General features: G+C 46.0%; 1 pseudogene; it reads left to right on the forward strand.

Annotated features, from left to right (window-relative positions):
* Positions 1 to 6,887, forward strand: part of LOC147115397 (scavenger receptor cysteine-rich domain-containing protein DMBT1-like) — a 41,064-nt pseudogene extending 34,177 nt beyond the window's left edge.
* Positions 6,888 to 9,389: the final 2,502 nt, after the last annotated feature.

Genomic DNA, 9,389 nt, shown 5'->3' on the forward strand with positions numbered 1-9,389 from the left:
GCTTTCGGAAGGTCTTTCAGGCTTTGGAGAGGGTACAGAAGTGAGTTACTAGAGTGGTGGCAGGGATGAGGGATTACAATTATGTGGATGAACTGGAGAAGCTGTGGGTGTTCTCCTTAGAGCAGAGAAGGCTAAGACGAGATTGGTTGGATGTGTTTAAAATCATGAAGGATTCAGATAGAGTAAATAAAAAGAAAATCGTTCCAATGGCTGAAGGGTCGACAAGCAGAGGGCACCGATTAAGGTGATTGACAAATGAACCAGCGGTGACAAAAGAAAAGCGTTCTTCCACAACGAGTGGTTGCAATTGAAATGCACTGCCTAATAAGATAGTCACACGACACCAGGTTATAGTCCAACAGCTTTATTTGAAATCACAAGCTTTCGGAGCGCTGCTCCTTCTTCAGGTGAAGTGGAGAAATGCATAAAGACACAGCTTATATAGTCAGAGAATCATGTCAGATGTTTACAGGTAACCTTTCCAACTGCCATTTATCACACCTCGGCAGAGAGATAATCACAGCAGTCAAAGGTGTGAATGGTGTCCAAACAGGTCAGTCAGGGAAACATTACATCAAAGAACAATGAGGTGGGGTCACAAGGGGTCAAATATTGCAGATGCTGGGGTCTGTATGAAAAACAAAAAAACAGACAAAAAACATTTTTTTTGGCTGGAAATCACAGCAGGTGATTCTCTGGATTCTCTGACTATATAAGCTGTGTCTTTATGCATTTCTCCACTTCACCTGAAGAAGGAGCAGCGCTCCGAAAGCTTGTGATTTCAAATAAAGCTGTTGGACAATAACCTGGTGTCGTGTGACTTCTTACATTTGTCCACCCCAGTCCAACTCCGGCATCTCCACACCATAATAAGATAGTGGAAATAAACACTTTGAAAAGAGAATTAGATAATTACTTGAAGGAGAAAAGTGACAGGGCTGAGGCGAAGGAGCGGAGGAATAGGATTAACTGGATTGCCATTCGAAGATGCCGGCGCAGTGTCGATGGACTGAATGGGCTCCTTCTATGCTGTATGATTCTATGATTCTAACTGTAGATAGACTGCGTTTTAATGAAATCGGTTCCACTCACATTTTATAAAATCGTTTATTCAACATCAGCAATCCCGAGAGTGAGCAGTTATTTTCCACTGCACGTTCGCCATCTAGGTTAGACTTATTTTTTGCCGCAGATATCCCGGGAACTTTTGCCCGGGAGGCTCCCAGGATCTTTAACTTCTTTCCCGCCAGACTGTGGCGCTATGGGTTTGGACTCGGAACAGGACAATTAAAAGAACTAGAGTCTATCCAAGTGCAAGTTAAAATTTCCAAGTGCTTACACGTGTACCGTTTGATGTAGAGCTGCGGCTGGCTGCAGGATTCACTAATTGCTCCGGAAGAGTTGAAATATTCTTTAGTGGTACCTGGGGGACGGTGTGTGATGATTCCTGGGATAGACACGATGCCGCTGTTGTCTGTAGGCAATTAAACTGTGGCGACCCAGTCTGGGCTCCCGGAACGACGGCATTCGACCGAGGAAACGGCACCATTTGGATGAACGAGGTTAAATGCAAGGGGAGAGAGCTATTCCTGTGGGACTGCCAGTTTTCAGCAATGGGCCGTCATCGCTGTGGGCATAAAGAGGACGTCGGTGTGATATGTTCTGGTACGTGATTTTAAAGCAAGCATCGATTTTAAAGTCTCATCCTTGTGTTCAAGCCCCTCCATGGCGTCGACCTCCCTTATCACTGTAAGCTCCTCCGGCCCGACAAACCCTCGAGATCTCTGCGCTCCTCCAATTCTGGCGTCTTGCACATCCTTGATTTACTTCCTTCCACCATTGGTGGCCGTGCCTTCAGCTGACTGGGCCCTAAGCTCTGAAATTCCCTCCCAAAACCTCTCCGCCTCGGTACCTCTCTCTCCTCCTTTAAGTTGCTCCGTAAAGCCTGCTTTTTTGACCAAACTTTTGGGCACCTGTCATAATATCTTTTGATGTGGCGTGGTGTCAAGTTGTGTTTGCTAATCGCTCACATAAAGCGCCTTGGGACGTATTTATTACGTTATACGTGCTATATAATTGCAAGCTGTATTTTTTATTATTCGTTCTCGGGATGTGGGCATCGCTGGCATGGCCAGCTTTTATGGCCCATCACTAATTGCCCTTAAGAAGGTGGTCATAAGCAGCCTTCTGGAACCGCTGCAGTCCGTGTGGTGAAGGTACTCCCATAGCGATGTTAGGGAGGGAGTTCCAGGATTTTGACCCAGCGACGATGAAGGAGCGGCGATATATTTCCAAGTCAGGATGGTGGTAACTTGGATGGGATCTTGCAGGTGGTCGTGTTCCCATGCGCCTGCTGTCCTTGCCATGGTAGATGTCACGAGATTGGGAGGTGCTGCCGAAGAAGCCTTGGCACGTGGCTGCAGTGCATCTTGTGGATGATACACACTGCAGCCACGGTGCGCCAGTGGTGGAGGGAGTGAATGTTTAAGGTGTTGGATGGGGTGGTAATGAAGCGGTCTGCATTGTCCTTGATTGAATGGCGCTTCTTGAGTATTGTTGGAGCTGCACTCATCTATGTAAGTGGAGATTATTCCATCACACTCCTGAACTGTGCCTTGTAGATGGTGGGAAGGCTTTGGGGAAACACCAGGTGTGACACTCACCGCAGAATACCGAGCCTCTGACACGCGTTTATTGCCACTGCATTTATGTGGCTGGTCAATGTTGACCGCCAGGATGTTGATTGTGGGGGATTCAGCGATGGTAATGCCATTGAATGTCATGGGGCTGTAGTTAGACACTTGCATATTGAGGATAGTTATTGCTTTGCACTTGTGTGGTGCGAATGTTACTTGCCATTTAAAACCCCAACCTTGAATGTCATTTTGATTATAATCCGCAGGAGACAACAAGCTCCAGGGAAAACACAAGAATTATTCTTAATTTTAGGCAGGAGTAAATAAGCATCTGTTACTAGTTTAACATCAGAGTCACATATTTCCTGTCATCATTCAGATGTTCTTTTAAAATGTGTTTAGTTGTTTTATAACCATGTCGCTGAAAGGCTTATCATTCAGAAACGGCGATTCTTGCCCCAGGATGTTACCTAGTGAAGAGAAGCTAGATCTTACTGCATCGGTTCAAAGTATAGATATGACACGGTCCATCCTGAGACCCGGCGCACGTGCTTGGAACAGAGGAAATGGAGTAGGTCATGCAACCCCGCGAGTCTGTTCCGCCATTCACTACTTTTGTATTTGTGCACCAGATTTCAGTGATTTCTATACTTGGACTTCTATATCTCCCTGGTCAACTCCAGTTTCTAGCGTCTCACCATTTAGAAAATAATCTGATCTATCTTTTTTATCTCCAAACTGCATCACCACACACGTTAACACAATGAAGTCCTTCGGCACAGATTTACCCACTCCCTTTACAGGCCTCTGCTGCTATCTACAGTATGTACTGTGGCACCTAATTGGTGTCGTCAGCAAATTTTGATATACGTCTCTATATTCCTTCATGCTATTGGCACTGCAGGGTTACATTATCTATCCGTCTGTGCCACGGACCAATTTTTTGTCCAGAACCGAACCGTTACTACAAAAAAAGTGCAATTAACTGTTAATGGCAGCTTGCGATGCGATCGAGAGCTGGGGAAAATGTAGAGTGTGAGACTTATATTGAAACTGAGTTTTCTTTACTGGGTTTGAATTAAAATCCTGCAGAGTGTAATAGCATCCGAAAAGGTAACAACAGAACTCCTGCATAACAACGTAAGAACATAAGAATTCAATCAGGAGTAGGTCATTCGGTCCCTCGAGCTTGCTCCGCCATTCAATAAGGTCATGGTTGATCGTCGACCACAACTCCACTTTCCTGCCCGATCTCCACATCCACTGGAGCCCCAAAATATATCTACCTCAGCCTTGAATACGACTCAGCATCCACAGCCCTTTCAAGTAGCAAATTCCAAAGATTCACAACTTCTATGTGAAGACATTTCTCCTAATCACAACTTAAATGGCCGACCCCTTATCCTGAGTCTATGCCGCTTTGATCGAGACACTCCAGGCAGGGGAAACAACCTCTCAGAAGTTTATATGGTTCAATGAGATCACTTCTCATTCTTCTAAACTCCAGAGGGCATAGTCGCAATCTACTCAATCTCTCCTCATAGGACAACTCTCTCATCCCAGGAATCAAACCAGGGAACCTTCATTTCACCACCTCTAGGGCAAGTATTTCCTTGCTAAGATAAAGAGACGAAAACTGTGCGCATAATCCACGTTTGGTCTCATCAACGCCCTGTACAATTGTAGCAATCTTCTGTATTCTTGTACTCCAACCACCTTGCAATAAAGGCCAACATTCCATTTGCATTAGTAATTGCTTACCCGTAACTGCATATTACCTCTCTGTGTTTTCTGTGCGAGGGCTCCTAAATCTCTCTGAACACCAAAATTTAAAAAGTTTCTCATTCTTTAAAAAATATTAAGTTTTCCTGTTCTTCCTGCCAAAGTGAATAACCTAACATTATGCTCCAAATGCCACCTGATTGTCCACTCCCTTAACCTGTCTATATCACTTTGCAGGATATTTGTATCCCGGCTTACATTCCCACCTAACTTTGTATCATCAGCAAACTTGAATACATTACACTCGGTTCCTTCATCTAAGTCATTAATATAAATTGCAAATAACTGATGCCCAAGCAATGATCCTTGCTGCACCCCAGTAGTTACAGCCTACCAACCTAAAAATTCCCGGTTTATCCCTACTCTCTGTTTTCTGTCGGTTAACCAACCATCTATCCGTGCTGATATATTATCCCCAGCCCAATGAGCTGTTATCTTGCGTAACAACAATTTATGTGGCACATTATTTTCGAATGCCTTTTGGAAATCTAAATATACTGCAAACACTGTCCCCCTTAATCTACCCTGCTAGTTACATCCTCAAAAAACTCGAACACATTTATTAAACACGATTTCCCTTTCATAAAACCGTGTTGACTTTGACTGAACATTGTGATTTTCTCAGTGTCTTGTTACCACTTCATTAAAAATGGATTCCAGCATTTTCCCGCAACTGATGTCAGGCTAACTGGCCCATCGTTCTCTGTGTATCATTGCCTTGTGCCTGTTTGCATCAACCCTAACACTTCGGTGCGCAATAGCTGTCCAATCGGTGGGCAAATAGCCCAACTCTGCTCCAGCGATTGCTTCTTCGTAGCACGCATAGATGGCTTGTCAACACATTTGTTGACAGAATGCAAGCTCCGGGTTTTGTTTAGCGCATGCAGGAATCCCGAATCTGTGGTGTATTTCAAAGGGACAACGGCGGGGTAATCTGAGAGTACGCCATCATACACAACACAATTTCAGGGCAATTGAAAAGAGTGGGACAGATTTGATCTGTACTAATATTAAGTGTTTTTGCTTACAGGCCATCAGCAGAACACAGCGCCTTTCTACCAGACGATGCCCTCCCTTTTCAACATCTCCTGCATTCTTGCTGCCCTTTTGGTTGCAGTGTCACTTGCTTTGGCCGCAGAAGTGCAGAGAAGTTTCCATAAAGGTTCGTTAATGAGTCGTGAGAACTGGCGAATAACTGGTGTGTCCTATTAATGCTCATCTTTTCTAGTCATTGTTAAACGTTATGGGAATGGGCTGAGAATCCACGGAAAGACCAATATATCCAGAAAAAATAACCGAAGGTAAGGTAGTCAGCACATTGAGGGCAGGGAGCGCTTGAGGCTCTTCAGGTATGGGGAAGGGGAAGTACGCTGATATATCAGTATGCAAATAATCGACAATTGAGAGAAAGCAATAATGAGAGATGGAAAGATGAAACGGGGAAATAGAGATATAAATAACTCTCGAAGGATGCTCACCCGATTTTCTCCCGTTCTTGGTATTACAGGCAGCAGAAACAAACAACATTTTACGACAGGATGTCCAGAGCCGATTTATGAGGAGATAGAGATTGAGGAGCTTGGGGCAGGACCCGGTAATTATCTTTAAACTTGATGCACATGTTACAATTCATTTCGAAGAATCTTTGTAATTTAAGATTGCAATATGTTTCTTTATTAGATTCGCAGTCTATCCGTTCAGTGGACAACTTGGAATATTATATAGACAGGGACAACTTGGAATATTATATAGACAGCCATTTACAGGAAAGTGAAGATATAAATATGGAAGGTAGGACAATTTAAGTTTTTGCCAGAAGTTGCCCGCCGCAATATAAAGCGAGACAACAAGAACTAAATGTCACAGCCATAGTCAGACTCTTCACAAACATACAGCAATCTAACGAAAGACTGCTTTTAGTGCAGATACATTTCATTATTTTTTATTCAGTCATGGGATGTGGGCGTTGCTGGCAAGACCAGCATTAATAGCCCATCGCTAATGCCCTTCAGAGGTGGCAGTGAGCTGCCCTCTTGAACTGCTGCAGTGGGTGAAGTGAAGGTACACCCACAGTGCCGTTAGAGAGGGAGTACCAGGATATTTACCCAGCGACGATGAAGAAACGGCGATATATTTCCAAGTCAGGATGGTGTGTGACTTGGAGGGGAACTTGCAGGATGGTTTTCCTATACGCCTGCTGCCCTTGTCCTTCTAGATGGTAGAGGTCAGCAGTTTGGGAGGTCCAGTTGAAGAACCGTTGGCGAGTTGCTGCGGTGCATCTTGTACATTGTACACACTGATAACAAACGAATTGGAGTTAGATAGATTCACAAAGAGACTATGTGTTAGCTACACTCATTACTTTGGTGGTTACATTGTCTATAATCAGCTCAATATGTCTGTCTATTTTTAGGGTCATTCACTCTCTTTGATGCTGAATTCAGAGGAGAATATGACGATGTTCAATAATTTGAGATGGATTTGTGAGGATCACCATCACTTGAGTTACTCACCCTTTAGCTTTGTAGAATTATGAACAACCCTGTCATTTGTTACTTACGTTTTGAATTTGATTTGAACTAGTTCCTGATATTGCAAACCGAAAATGTAATCCAACAGATTTACGAGTCATCACTGATGGGGATGTTCCAGTGGGAAGCTCCGTGAAATGAAGCAGGACAGTAATTTGCTGTGCACAGAAGGGCAGATTAGAACTTTCTGTAGACTCAGTCATCGGTTCGAAATCTAAAATGGGTTTAGTTTGGATTTGTATTTTTTTAGTAAATATTGTGAACTTTACAATTTCCGCATCCTGTCCCTTTGCTTTTGTAGGATGCACTCTTAAAGGCCTGGCAGCTTTCTTATTAGAGTTATTTCACGTGCGTGCTTGAAGGAATTACGCTTGGTGAGATTTCCTTCCTCGTCCTGAGGTAATGGTTTCCATCAATGTGATGATCCTGATGTTGTATCAGCGATAGTGGGACGACCTATCCGATGGGTTGAGAATGGCATAATAAATGCTGACAGTTGTGAAATAGATTGCCGACTGAACCTATTATTGATGTGTGATTCTGTGTTGAGCAGGCCATGTCCAATCCAGTTGAACATTATAAATTTCGCGCAATCTCTCTTTAGTTACAGATATAAAAATATTTGGCTCGTTGGCTTGGTAATCTGATCTCTGACTGTTAAAGAACTGGTAATTATTTATAATGTTCTCCTCAAATCAATAAATTTCTATACAGTGAAAATCTGGTGTCACGAATTTATTAAGCACTAGCTGGAGTGCCCGGCGGTGCCAGTGCAAAGTCTGCCCCTGTGCCTTGTTGACTGACATTGCGGGGAAGGAGAGAGTGAGAGAGGTAAGGAGAGAGAGAGAGAGAGGGAAGGAGAGAGAGACAGAGAGAGAGAGGGAAGGAGAGAGTGAGGGAAGGTGATAGAGAAGAGAGGAAGACACCCCGGGGAAGGGGCTGGACTCAGAGGCCGGCAGGTGAAGAAGGGCGGCCGGCATTTTGTGAGGTTGGCGGGAAGTTCCCTCCCCTCTCTCTCTCCCTCCCCCTCTCTCTCCCACCCCCTCACTCTCCCTGCCCCTCTCTCTCCCCTCTCTCTCTCCCCCACTCTCTCCCTGCCCCTCCCTCTCCCTGCCCCTCTCTCTCTGCTCCCTCTCCCTCCCCCTCTCTCCCTGCTCTCTCTCCCTCCCTCCCCTCTCCCTCTCTCTCCCTCTCCCCTCTCCTCTCCCTCCCTCTCTCCCTCTCCCCCTCTCCTCTCCCTCCCTCTCTCCCTCCCTCCCCCTCTCTCTCTCCCTCCCCCTGTCTCTCCCTCCTGTCCTCTCTCTCCCTCCCTCCCATCTCCCTCCTTAGCGCCTCAAGCCCGGCCTGACAGACCTCAGCTGAGTTCCCGCTCCTCCCCGAGCCCCTGTGTGTGGCCTAGCGCCTCAGGCCCAGCCCGACTCACCTCGGTACCAGAACCGAGTCAGTCCGACACCGGGAGGCCGGGTGCCCATCGCTCCAAAGCGAGCCCGAGGTTGCTCATATTTAACCAGGCGGGCCTTTGGACCCGGTTGGCCGGGTGGCAGTCGAACGCCTTTCACTCCGGACTCCCATGTTAGTTTTCGGTCGGGGATGGCTCGTTGGAAAGGCCCGATTTTCCTGGTCCCGCACTCATGGCAAGAGAGAGAGGGGAAAGGAGAGAGAGAGAGAGGGAAGAGGAGAGAGAGAGAGAGAGAGGGAAGGAGAGAGTGAGGGAAGCAGATAGTTTTCCCACTCCCACACGAAGAAGGGTGGCCACCATTTTGTGAGGCACTAACGGCAGTTTGAAGGATTAGGCCCCGCCCACACACACCAAGAAATGCCCCCCATGACACAGCGCGCTCCTCCTGTAGAATTGGTCAACCTTCACGTCACTCAGTGCTAATGAGCAGATTCCCCGTATGATTGGCCAACCCGCTAATTAGTGGATTTTTGAACGTTTTTTGTCTACTGGCCGAACAATTTTTGTGAACCAAAAAGTAAATATGTCTACGACACTCCCCTAACCATAAGCTTTCTTTTGATATAACATATGTGTAGGTACGCTTTATAACCTTTGGGTGATGCCCGGACAGACAGACAGACAGACAGACACCACGATCCTTTTATATATATACTAGCTGGAGTGCCCGGCGGTGCCGAGGGTTTTTTGAGGGCATGTTGTTATGAAAAAAGTAGAAATAATTTTTATAAATATATAAATGAGTTTGTCTCTCTGTCTGTCTGTCTGTCTGTGTGGGAAGGAGAGAGAGAGAGAGAGACTGGGGGGGCAGAGAGGCCCGGGGTTGAGAGAGAGACTGGGGGGAGAAGAGAGAGACTGGGGGGGAGAGAGAGACTGAGGGGGAGAGAGCGACTGGGGGGAGAGAGAGAGAGAGAGACTGGGGGAGAGAGCGACTGGGGGGGAGAGAGAGAGAGGGAGACTGGGGGGAGAGAGAGACGGGGG

Source organism: Somniosus microcephalus, chromosome 6 (assembly GCF_052327205.1).
Source record: "Somniosus microcephalus isolate GS21.2 chromosome 6, FLI_Smic_1.0, whole genome shotgun sequence".
Lineage (NCBI taxonomy): Eukaryota > Metazoa > Chordata > Chondrichthyes > Squaliformes > Somniosidae > Somniosus > Somniosus microcephalus.